Below are 10,502 nucleotides of genomic sequence, written 5' to 3' on the forward strand. Positions count from 1 at the left end.
TTAGGAAAGAAATATTTTAAGTTTTCTTGTGCAACACAGAAGAAGAAGTCTTCTTTTCTCTTTGTCTTTTTCTTGCCTTCCTGTCTGTTTTATATAGCAGACATACACAGTTGACCCTTCTACAACATGGGTGTGAATGGCCCAGAACTGCATAGGTCCACTTGTACATGGATTGTTTTTACAACACAGTACTGTAAATGTATTTTCTCATCTTTATGATTCTTTTTCTTTCTTTTTTTAAAAAAGATTTTATTTATTTGAGAGAGAGCGAGAAAGCTCTGAGAGGGTGAGAGGGAGAAGCAGACTCCCTGCTAAGCAGGAAGCCCGATGAGAGACTCAATCCCAGGACCCTGGGACCATGACCAAAGCCAAAGGTGACGCTTAACCAACTGAGCCACCCAGGTGCTTTCTTCCTTATGATTTTCTTAATAACGTTGTTGTTGTTTTCTCTAGCTTACTTCATTGTAGTAATACCATGTATGGGGTGCCTGGGTGACTCAGTCGGTTGCCTTCAGTTTAGGTCATAATCCTGGGGTCCTGGGATGGAGGCCCACATGGGGCTCCCTGCTCAGTGGAGGATCTGCTTCTCCCTTTCTTTCTGCCTCCTTCCCCTGCTCATGCTCTGTGTCTCTATCTCTGTCTTTCAAATAGATAAATAAATCTTAAAAAAAAAAAAAAGAATGCAGTATGTGGTACATCTAACAAAAACAATGTGTTACATCAACTTTATGTCATCGGAAAAGATTCTGGTCAACAGTAGCCTATTAGTAGTTAGGTTTTGGGGGAGTCCAGAGTTAAATGCAGATTTGACTGCATGGACAGTAGGCTCCCCAACACCTGTGTTGTTCAAGGGTCAACTGTATATACAATTAGATTATTTGAAACTTCTTTAATTTGAATTTACATACAGTATGCAAAATATAAATAGCTATTGAAAATACAGTGACAGATGTCTTACATTATCAAGTGGAAATTTGGAATCCAACTAAAAAATATTTTTATGTAACAACTCAAAACAAAGAGGAGTAAATCAACTCATATTAATGCTATACATCTACACTTACAAAGAATCTCAATACTACCCTGACAACATAATCTTTGCAGAAAACAAAGCTATTTTGACTTTGTTGAAGTTATTGAAGAGTCAAATTACTTCTTAGCTCTTCTAGAAATAGTAGAGAAGTTTCCTTTCATAATTTGGTAAGTAGCTTATAACCTTAAACCCTTTTTGATTAACTTGAGGGCCTTGAGAAAGTGAGAGAAGAGAATCCTGGAGAGATTATTTGGAGCTACGTTATCAAAGTCTTAATTAATTGGAGTTTTCACTAACTCCATTCCCTTAATTCTCCCATAACCTGGATAAAATGTATTTATTATACTACCAACAAAAACATCTGCAGCTTGTGCTTCTCTACCTGTACTATACTTTGTGAATAGGTCTGGATAAAGATTATATAGGAACAGTTACATAAAGAATATGTTGAGGTAAAATACTAGTTAGAACAGATTAAAGAAAAGTAACATCAACAATGTGAAAATCCTGGGGGCGCCTGGGTGGCTCAGTGAGTTAAGCCTCTGCATTTGGCTCAGGTCATGGTCTCAGGGTCCTGGGATCAAGCCCCGCATCCGGCTCTCTGCTCAGCAGAGAGCCTGCTTCCCCCTCTCTCCCTGCCTGCCTCTCTGCTTACTTGTGATCTCTCTCTCTCTCAAATAAATATATAAAACCTTAAAAAATTTTTAAACAGTGTGAAAATCGTAGACAAGAATTAATACGTTGGAAAAAGTAGCTCTCTTTTTTTTTTTATTCTAGTATTTTTAACATAATGTACGTGGACTAAATATATTCACTGAAAAATAAAACTTAAAGACTTTGGAAGAGTATTTTATAACATTCATTACATACAGCTTTATATAATTGACAGGCACTTAGGGAAGCATTAAAAATTAAAGGACCTTGTCAATTTTACAGACTACAACACTTTTGAAGCTTAAGTAACAACATTATGGATTCAATTTTTACTTTTTAACAATCCCCAGGTTCATCTGTCCTTTCTTTCAAGCTGAAAGTTGAAAGGGTGAAGAGGTGGAGTAGTGTAAAACTTTAAAGTTAAACTACAAAATTAAATCTTTAATTGTAGTGTTATTTGAGTTTTAATGTTTCTAGTGAAAACTGCAAGTTTCTTATACTGTTCACAGAGAGGAGGAAGCTGGAAAACCGGTACTGACAACAGTAGCACACTCAGAACCTGCAAATTTATTTGGGATGGTGTTGGTGAAAGTTTATATTAATTTTATAATGGTTTTCATTATAGCTAATAGTTGTAGGAATGGGGACTATGTATCATATATGCCTTATTTTTCTCTCTGAAGCCAACTAAATCACTAATAGAAAATTGTAATTTGATTTTTGTGAAAAGGGTTTTAGATGCAAAAATGCTCAACTCAACATTTCAAATTAAGAACAGAAGACTTAAGTATCCCAAACGTATAAATTATTTGAATTTTATATTATGGATAGGTGGTAAGAAAAAGCAGAGAATCAGTACTAATTACTCAAGAAAGTTGAACTGTGGAACTTGGAGACATGGGAAAGCTGAATGTCGTGGCCTAAGTCCTAATTTGTAGACCCAATCATTCAGTTTCCTAAAGTTGATATGTACTACTTGGACAGCAATCAATTTATGAAATCATTGGGTATAGCTCTCCAGTTTCTTTGGTGTTGAAATCCTGAAAGACATGTGCTAGAATTATAAAGACATGCACATGGATATGCACTAGAATTATTCTATACTTGTTTTTTAAATGTCTTTTGATCATCCCAATGGATGGAACCATAGGTCTCTCTCCATCTACTACCGCTTTTCACTTTTGTGGTTAGTGATTATTATAAAAGTGTAAAACTCATTCAAATTAAAATGGTGCCATGATTGATCATTTCTAGGCACATTACTTCTGACTCACTTTCCATTTCTCTCATCCCCCACTTTGGTGAAGAAATTAACAAAAAAAAAAAAAAAAGAAAAGAAAAATATGTATTTAATTCAGGTGGTTCGTTTTTTGATTGCTTTACAAAGTGACAGTTGCTATCAACACAATACAGAATCTCATTCAGCCAGATGACTACTCCTAATCCCACTGCAAATCCTACCCTTTATACTATTTTACCCATCAAACTCCTTTCCCATTGCCACTGCATTCCCACTTCTGTCCTTTGTTTGCACTGTTCACTGATCTCTCTGCTTATAGCCTTGCCTCCTTTAATGTAGCCACCCTGCTAGGAAAGTGGTTTTTTTTTTTACTCTTTTTTTTTTTTTTAAAGATTTTATTTATTTATTTGACAGAGAGATCACAAGCAGGCAGAGAGGCAGGCAGAGAGAGCGGAGGAAGCAGGCTCCCTGCTGAGCAGAGAGCCCGATGCGGGGCTCGATTCCAGGACTCCAAGATCATGACCTGAGCCGAAGGCAGCAGCTTAACCCACTGAGCCACCCAGGCGCCCGGGAAAGTGTTTTTTTTTTTTTTTTTTTTTTTTTTAAAGATTTTATTTATTTATTTGTCAGAGAGAGAGAGAGCAAGCACAGGCAGACAGAATGGCAGGCAGAGGCAGAGGGAGAAGCAGGCTCTCTGATGAGCAAGGAGCCCGATGTGGGACTCGATCCCAGGACGCTGGGATCATGACCTGAGCCGAAGGCAGCCGCCCAACCAACTGAGCCACCCAGGCGTCCCAAAAGTGGTTTTTTTTTTTTTTTTTTTTGAAGTTTTTCTTTGATTATGCTGTGCTGCTCCTTAATATGTTCCTTAAATTTCTCTTATTCCTGCTGAGCAAATCCCAAACTTCTTACCCTGGACAGTGAAGATCTTTTTGTTTAAAGTCTCATCTACATTTCTAGAGTCGTCATCTACACATCTACTGTCTGTTTACAGAGGACTCTTTAGCCGTGCTTTTGCACACTATTTCTTTTGTTTGTTTTGTTTTGTTGTTTTGTTTTATTTTTTTAATTTTTTTTTAAATTTTATTTAATTATTTGGCAGACAGAGATCACAAGTAGGCAGAGAGGCAGGCAGGGAGAGGGGGTGGGGGAAGCAGGTTCCCTGCTGAGCAGAGAACCTGATTTGGGGGGCGGGGCATGCCAGGACCCAGAGGTCATGACCTGAGCGGAAGGCAGAGACTCTAACCCACTGAGCCACCAGGCACCCCTTTTGCACACTTATTTCTTTTGCAGAGAATGATTTTCCCTCCATTTGGCTTATCTTGTAAGACACTGTACCTTCCTTAAAAGGCTTTTTTCTCTGTACCTTCCTTTAAAAGCTTTTCTCAACTACAGAAGCCAAATTATATGCTCCTATCTCTTTGTGGCTTTAGTGTCATGTTTATACTTTTGATTTTTATTCCAATTCCATAGTTATTGTTTGTTTGTGACTACTCTCTGTTGGCTCTGTCAGTTTTCAGGTTTTTTTCTGAAGTTTATTTCCCCCTAGGGCCTAGCATTTGAGTATTTGTTTGTTTGTTTATTCATTACAAACTAAGTGGTACTTAGTCATCATTTGTTGACTGAATGAATATCAAATTATAATGCAATTATAATCAAGGTTTGCAGATAAGTAAGATTTCATCAAGTTGAAAGTTGCAGTCTGGCCCCTTGTGCTATATCCTTTCAATGGAAGGAGGGTATTGAGGGAGGAAAGATCTAATCAGCATATGTTCTAGAAAAGGGTCATCATACTTTGTTGATATGTTAATGAAAGATATAGACTCAAAGTTGATAGAAGTGTTTACTGGGTCTCAATCAGTGAGCCTAGGCACTGGCCCCAGGCAGAGAGAACAAGATAAACATGGTTCCTGTTCTCACAAAGCTAAAAACTGAGCAGGAAATGACAGTTAAGTAAGTAATAATGTCTAGTAAGTACTTAAAAGGAAGTATGATACATCTGACTAATCTGGGGGGGTGGGGGGGTGGGGGGCAGGGAGAAGGTTTCTAAGAAGTGCTGTTCATCTGTGCTGTTACTGTAAATCCTAACAGGCGAATGAGGGATAGCCGGGGAAGGTTTAAGCAGAAGGGCTAGCGTAAACCAGGTCCTTGAGAGGAAAGTCATTTGAAGGAAATTCACTGGGACTAGCATGCATCCTGTGTAGGTGGGAGGAGAGTGGTGAGCGGTCCCTTCTTACAGGCCCCAGGGGCAGTTTGAATTTAGTGGAAAAAGTAAGGAGCAAAATATCTAACCAGATTGAGTTTTTGAAGCATTTATTCTAGTGCTATATTCTGAAGAATGAGTAAGAGGTGGCAAAGCTAGAGGAGGAGAAACTATTTAGAAGGCCGTTACAGTAATCTACCAAAGAGATAGTAAGGCTGACTCAGTTTATCCTGACAGTGGAGATGGAGGGAAATAATGGGATTGAGAACATACAGTTCTTTTCATTTAAGACTCTTAAATTGGATTTAAATTGATCTTGTTTAAGGACCATCTTCAATTAATATCTGCATGGGGGGTGATATTACATTAATAATTGGTCTGCTATTTTACTAATTGGTCCTGAACTGGAATCTTAATGAAATACACAAAATCTTCAGCCATTCAACACATCTATGAATCAGATTTGCACTGCACCAAGACCCCAAAGTAATTTGTAGGTAACTTGAATTTGAGGAGCACCAGTTTCCACTTACACACCTCTTGTTTTGTTATCATAATCATCATTTGACTCTAAGCTTTCGAATTCTGATTCTTTTGAATTGCTTTCATCTAAATGCAACTTTTTATAACCCATGTTCAATACCTTGGGTTCTTTCCCCTTTCAAATGGATAGTTTAGGGTTTTGAATGCACTTATTTTTTTTTTTCTTTATTCAGTTGAATTATGTGTGAGTGTTAAAACCTTCTTTTTCCAAAATTAGGTGTAAACTGTACAAATTAATGTTTGGTGGCTCATCAGGAATGATTCTTCACTAAACATGCTAGGTCATACCAGTATCTTCTGTCTTTGAAATATCTGTGTTTCTGCTGAGAAGTTTCCCAGTTTTTTACCTTAATTATGTTGCCCAAAGTGTAATGATCAATCCTCCTCTGCATAACATATTAACTTTTCAGTATTATGTCACAGAGTCACCTTTTTGAATATATGAAAAGTAACTTTGGGAGTCCATATTTTACATTTAAATTAAAAGTTAGTGATAAATGGTCTTACTAACTTTCAAAAAAAAAACCCCAAAACATCTGTTTTGTACAATCCAATTTGAGAAGTGTTAAAATAAGAGAGGAAAAAAACGCATCTTATATTTAAGAAAATATATTTAAGAAGCAGTATCGATAGACTGGGTTTGAGTAGAGAGGAAAGGAAGGCAGAAACCATTAAGCATTCATCAACTTACCCAATCAGTATGTCATCTTCTCAGTAAGTGATTCATACTAGTTTAGAATCACTTGTGTTTTCAATTTCTGATTATTGTTAATCTGTTGATTAACAAACTAGAAAACTAAAAATGCCACAGTTGAAGACTTGAATGAAGGTTAAGAAAAAAAATAAAGGGTTAAAATGTAAAAGCATTTCAGTATTCCATTTATCTGTTTCTCAATTTTGCAACATTTTCTTGAATCATTATGTCCTATTCCTTTTTCCCTTACTCTTTGGGTTGGGATTCGTTTTTGCCCTTTATATACTCTGTTTTTTCAGTGTTTGAATGTGCTGGACTTTCCATGACCTTACACTATTTCATCTACCTGAAATGCTCCTTAATCCCCAGTCTGTCTCTCTGTCTTCCTTCCTTTTTTTTTTTTCTTTAAGATTTTATTTGAGAGAGAGAAGGAGGGAAGGAAGCCCAAGTGGGAAGGAGGACAGAGAGAGGCAGAGGGACAGGCACTCTCCCTGCTGAGAAGGGAGCCTGATGAGAGGCTCAGTCCCAGGATCCTGAGATCATGACCTGAGCTGAAGTCAGATGCTTAACTGACCCGAGCCACCCAGGCATCTTTGTTTCCTATTCTCTCTACCTTGTCAAGGGAACTTCTACTTACCCCATGGTTTCAGATTAAACATAACTTCCTCTAGGTAACATTCCCTAAGTCCCTAGCATGCTTTAAGCTTCCCATTACATACTATTAAAGCACCCTGTGATTTTTATTCATTTTAGTTTGTACATTATTACAGCCATTATTCACAATTGTTTCATAAGGTCTGTCCTCCCTGCTATACTGTAAGCTCTGTGTGAGAAACATCCTGAGTTTTATTTACTGATGTACCCACCACACTTAGCACATGCCTGCTTGGTAGGACATTCTCAGTTCATTTTGTGGTTTGATAAATGAACACTGAGACCCCCTCTAACCACCATGTTACTATATGGTTCAAATTTTGTAGACAACTTTTACTGATTTCTAAATTCAACATCTTAAACTAATTTCAATTTAAAATCAGCCTTTTATTTAGCTATTAAATTTCTATATCTGGTAATGTATTTAAATGTGAGATATAGTATGTAGCATTAATTTCCAATTTCCAAGTTGGTAACTTTTAAAAACATTCTCCGTATTTTAAGCATTAATTTTCTTCCTTTTTTTTTTAGCCCTAGTTGGAATTTCTCCCATTTAAAAAGGTGAGGAAATTTTGCACAAAATACATAGATCTCATTTAAAGCACTAAAAGCCAATGAATTTGAGAAAATGAGATTTCTGCTTGCAGCAATATAGTAGACAAGATATTTGAAAAAAATTTAAAACTCCTGCAACACGTCATCAAATATTCAACAGAAAATATCACAATAAATATCACAGGAAATAAGAAGAAATTCCATGGGACAAGAGAAAACAAATTTAGATTCTCAAATTTGACTAAAACAGCACTCACCCTGAGGTAATTTGCTGATATTAGAATCCTAAGGACTTGAGGGTTTTTCCCCCCATGTGTTTTCATCAGTCTTATCATGGAATAATTTAAATACAATCACATTCACCAGCTTAGGCCTTGAGAAATGTATACATTCTTGTAACCATCACCCTAATCAACGTGTGTCTTTGTAATTACTCCTCTCCCTCCATCCTTGGTCCCTAGCAACCACTAATTTGCATTTTGTCATTTTAATTTTGCCATTACTAGAATTTCATGTAAATGTAACCCTATAATGTTTGGCTTTTGAGAATCATCCATATTATGTGTATTAGCAGTTCATTCCTTTAATATTGCTGATAGTTATTTTCTATGTGGAAATACCCCAATTTCTGTGTTGTGCCATTAGTTGATGGTTATTTCCAGTTTGGGGATATTATGAATAAGGCTATTTGAACATTTGAATACAAGTCTTTGAATACACATTTTCATTTCTCTTGGATAAATACCGAAGAATGATAGCTGAGTTCCATGATAAAGTTATGTTTAACTTTCTGAGAAACTGCTAAACTCTTTTCCAAAAGGACTCTACCATTTTACTTTTCCCACCAGCAATTTATGAGTTGCATTTCTCTGCATCCTCACCAACACTTGGTTTCATCAACCTTTCAGTGGGTGCATGCGATGAAAGACTGAATGCAAGGCTGTAATCATGTGCCGTCTTGACATCTGGTAAAATGCGGAGGGCCTCACATGGCCTCGTCATTAGTTGCCCTCCCCAGTCTGCGGCCCTGGCTGAGATTCCACAGCCAAACCACCCTCCTTCCCAGGGGGACCAGGCACAGTTACTGCTTGTTCCTGAGTAGCAGGTTCCCGTTTCGTGCCAGACAGTTATTCAGAGAAGCCAGTCGCACCCTCAGGCGGTAACCAGGGGGCACCTCATAATGCTAAAAAGCTTACCTCTCACAGCCCCTAATTTTTCCCTGTTTTCAGGAGTTACTCATGTGTGGCCCTGCCGGTGGCATGCAGTGTCCTTCCTCCTCCCCCAGGCTGTGTGTACATGTAACTTACACTGATGTTGATCTCATCTATCCTGTACTAGGTGTCCTATGCTGGGCCATCCCCATGATGTTAGGGTGGTAATCTTTCCCTCAACAGCGCAGTGAAAAGGACCTGATTAAAGCTGTGCATAATGGTTCCTCGGGGTAATTCTAGTTTACATTTCTCTAAGATGTTGAGCTTCATATACTTATTTGCTATCTATATATCTTCTTTGGTGAAGTTTGGTTCAGAGCTGTTCCCTTTATTTTATTTTATTTATTTATTTTTAAAGATTCATTTATTTTAGAGAGAGAGCCCAGAAGAAGGGACAGTGGGGGCGGAGAGAGAATCTAAACCCAGCTCTGGGCTGAGCATGGAGCCCCACACAAGGCTCGATCTCCCAACCCTGAAATCCCCCACATGAGCCAAAACCAAGAGCTGGACACAATCCACTGCACCACCCAGGTGCCCCATGTTCTCTCTATATATACGTTTTATACACATACACACACACACACACACACATTTGTATATATATATATATTTTTTAAAGCTTTTATTTATTTATTTGACAGAGATCACAAGTAGGCAGAGAGGCCAGGCAGAGAAAGAGAGGGGGAAGCAGGCTCCCCGCTGAGCAGAGAGCCAGATGTGGGGCTTGATCCCAGGACCCTGAGATCATGACCCGAGCCGAAGGCAGAGGCTTAATCCACTGAGCCCTCCAGGTGCCCCCCATGTTCCCTATATTTTAATTAGTGTCATCTTCCCAGTGAGATTTAAGAGTCATTTGTCAGGTACATGTTTTGTAAAGATTTCTCCCAATCCTTCTCATTCATTTCCTTAAACAGTGTATTTTAAAGAGCATTAGTTCTAAATTTTAATAACATCCAGTTGATTTATGTATAAGTTATTGAGAGAAGCATGGTTGAAATCTCCAACTGTAATTATACTTGGAGGCTACAAAAATTTTTTAGTTCTCTCATTTATTGGGAATGTGTTATTAGATATATAAACATTTTGACTATTTCCTCATGACAAATTAACTGTCATTATGAAATGCCCTTGCTTTATCTAGTAATATCCTCTCTTCTGAAATCTACATTGACATTAATATAGCCACTCCAGCCTTCTTTTAGCAAGTATTATTACAGTAATTATTTCCCATCTTTTCAAGTATCTGGGGTGTATTTAAAGTGAACTTCCTGAAGGTAATAGGCAATTTGGTCTTGCTCTTTCATCTAATGTGAAAATCTCTGGAGTGTTTGGGTCATTTACATTTAATTTGATTATGGATATGGTTGGCTTTAAAATCTACCACCTTATTTGTTTTCTGTTTCCCATTTGGTCTTAGTTCCTTTTTTGTTGTTCTGGCTGCTTTTCCTGCACTTTTTGCACTAATTGAATTTTTTAATGTTTCTATTTTACCTCTTTCATTGTTTTTTTTTTTTTTTTTTTTTTTTTGCTTTGGTGGTTGCCCTAAGGTTTGCAGTATAAATCTTTGACTTGTTACAGGCTACCTCCAAATAATATTGCACTAATTTAAGTAATACAACAAGAACATTATAACATACTTCCATTTTCTCTCAAGCTTTTTGTTATGTATTTTACCTCTACATGTGGTATAAACTCCACAGAACATTGTCATTAAT

Source organism: Lutra lutra, chromosome 2 (assembly GCF_902655055.1).
Source record: "Lutra lutra chromosome 2, mLutLut1.2, whole genome shotgun sequence".
Taxonomy (NCBI): Eukaryota; Metazoa; Chordata; class Mammalia; order Carnivora; family Mustelidae; genus Lutra; species Lutra lutra.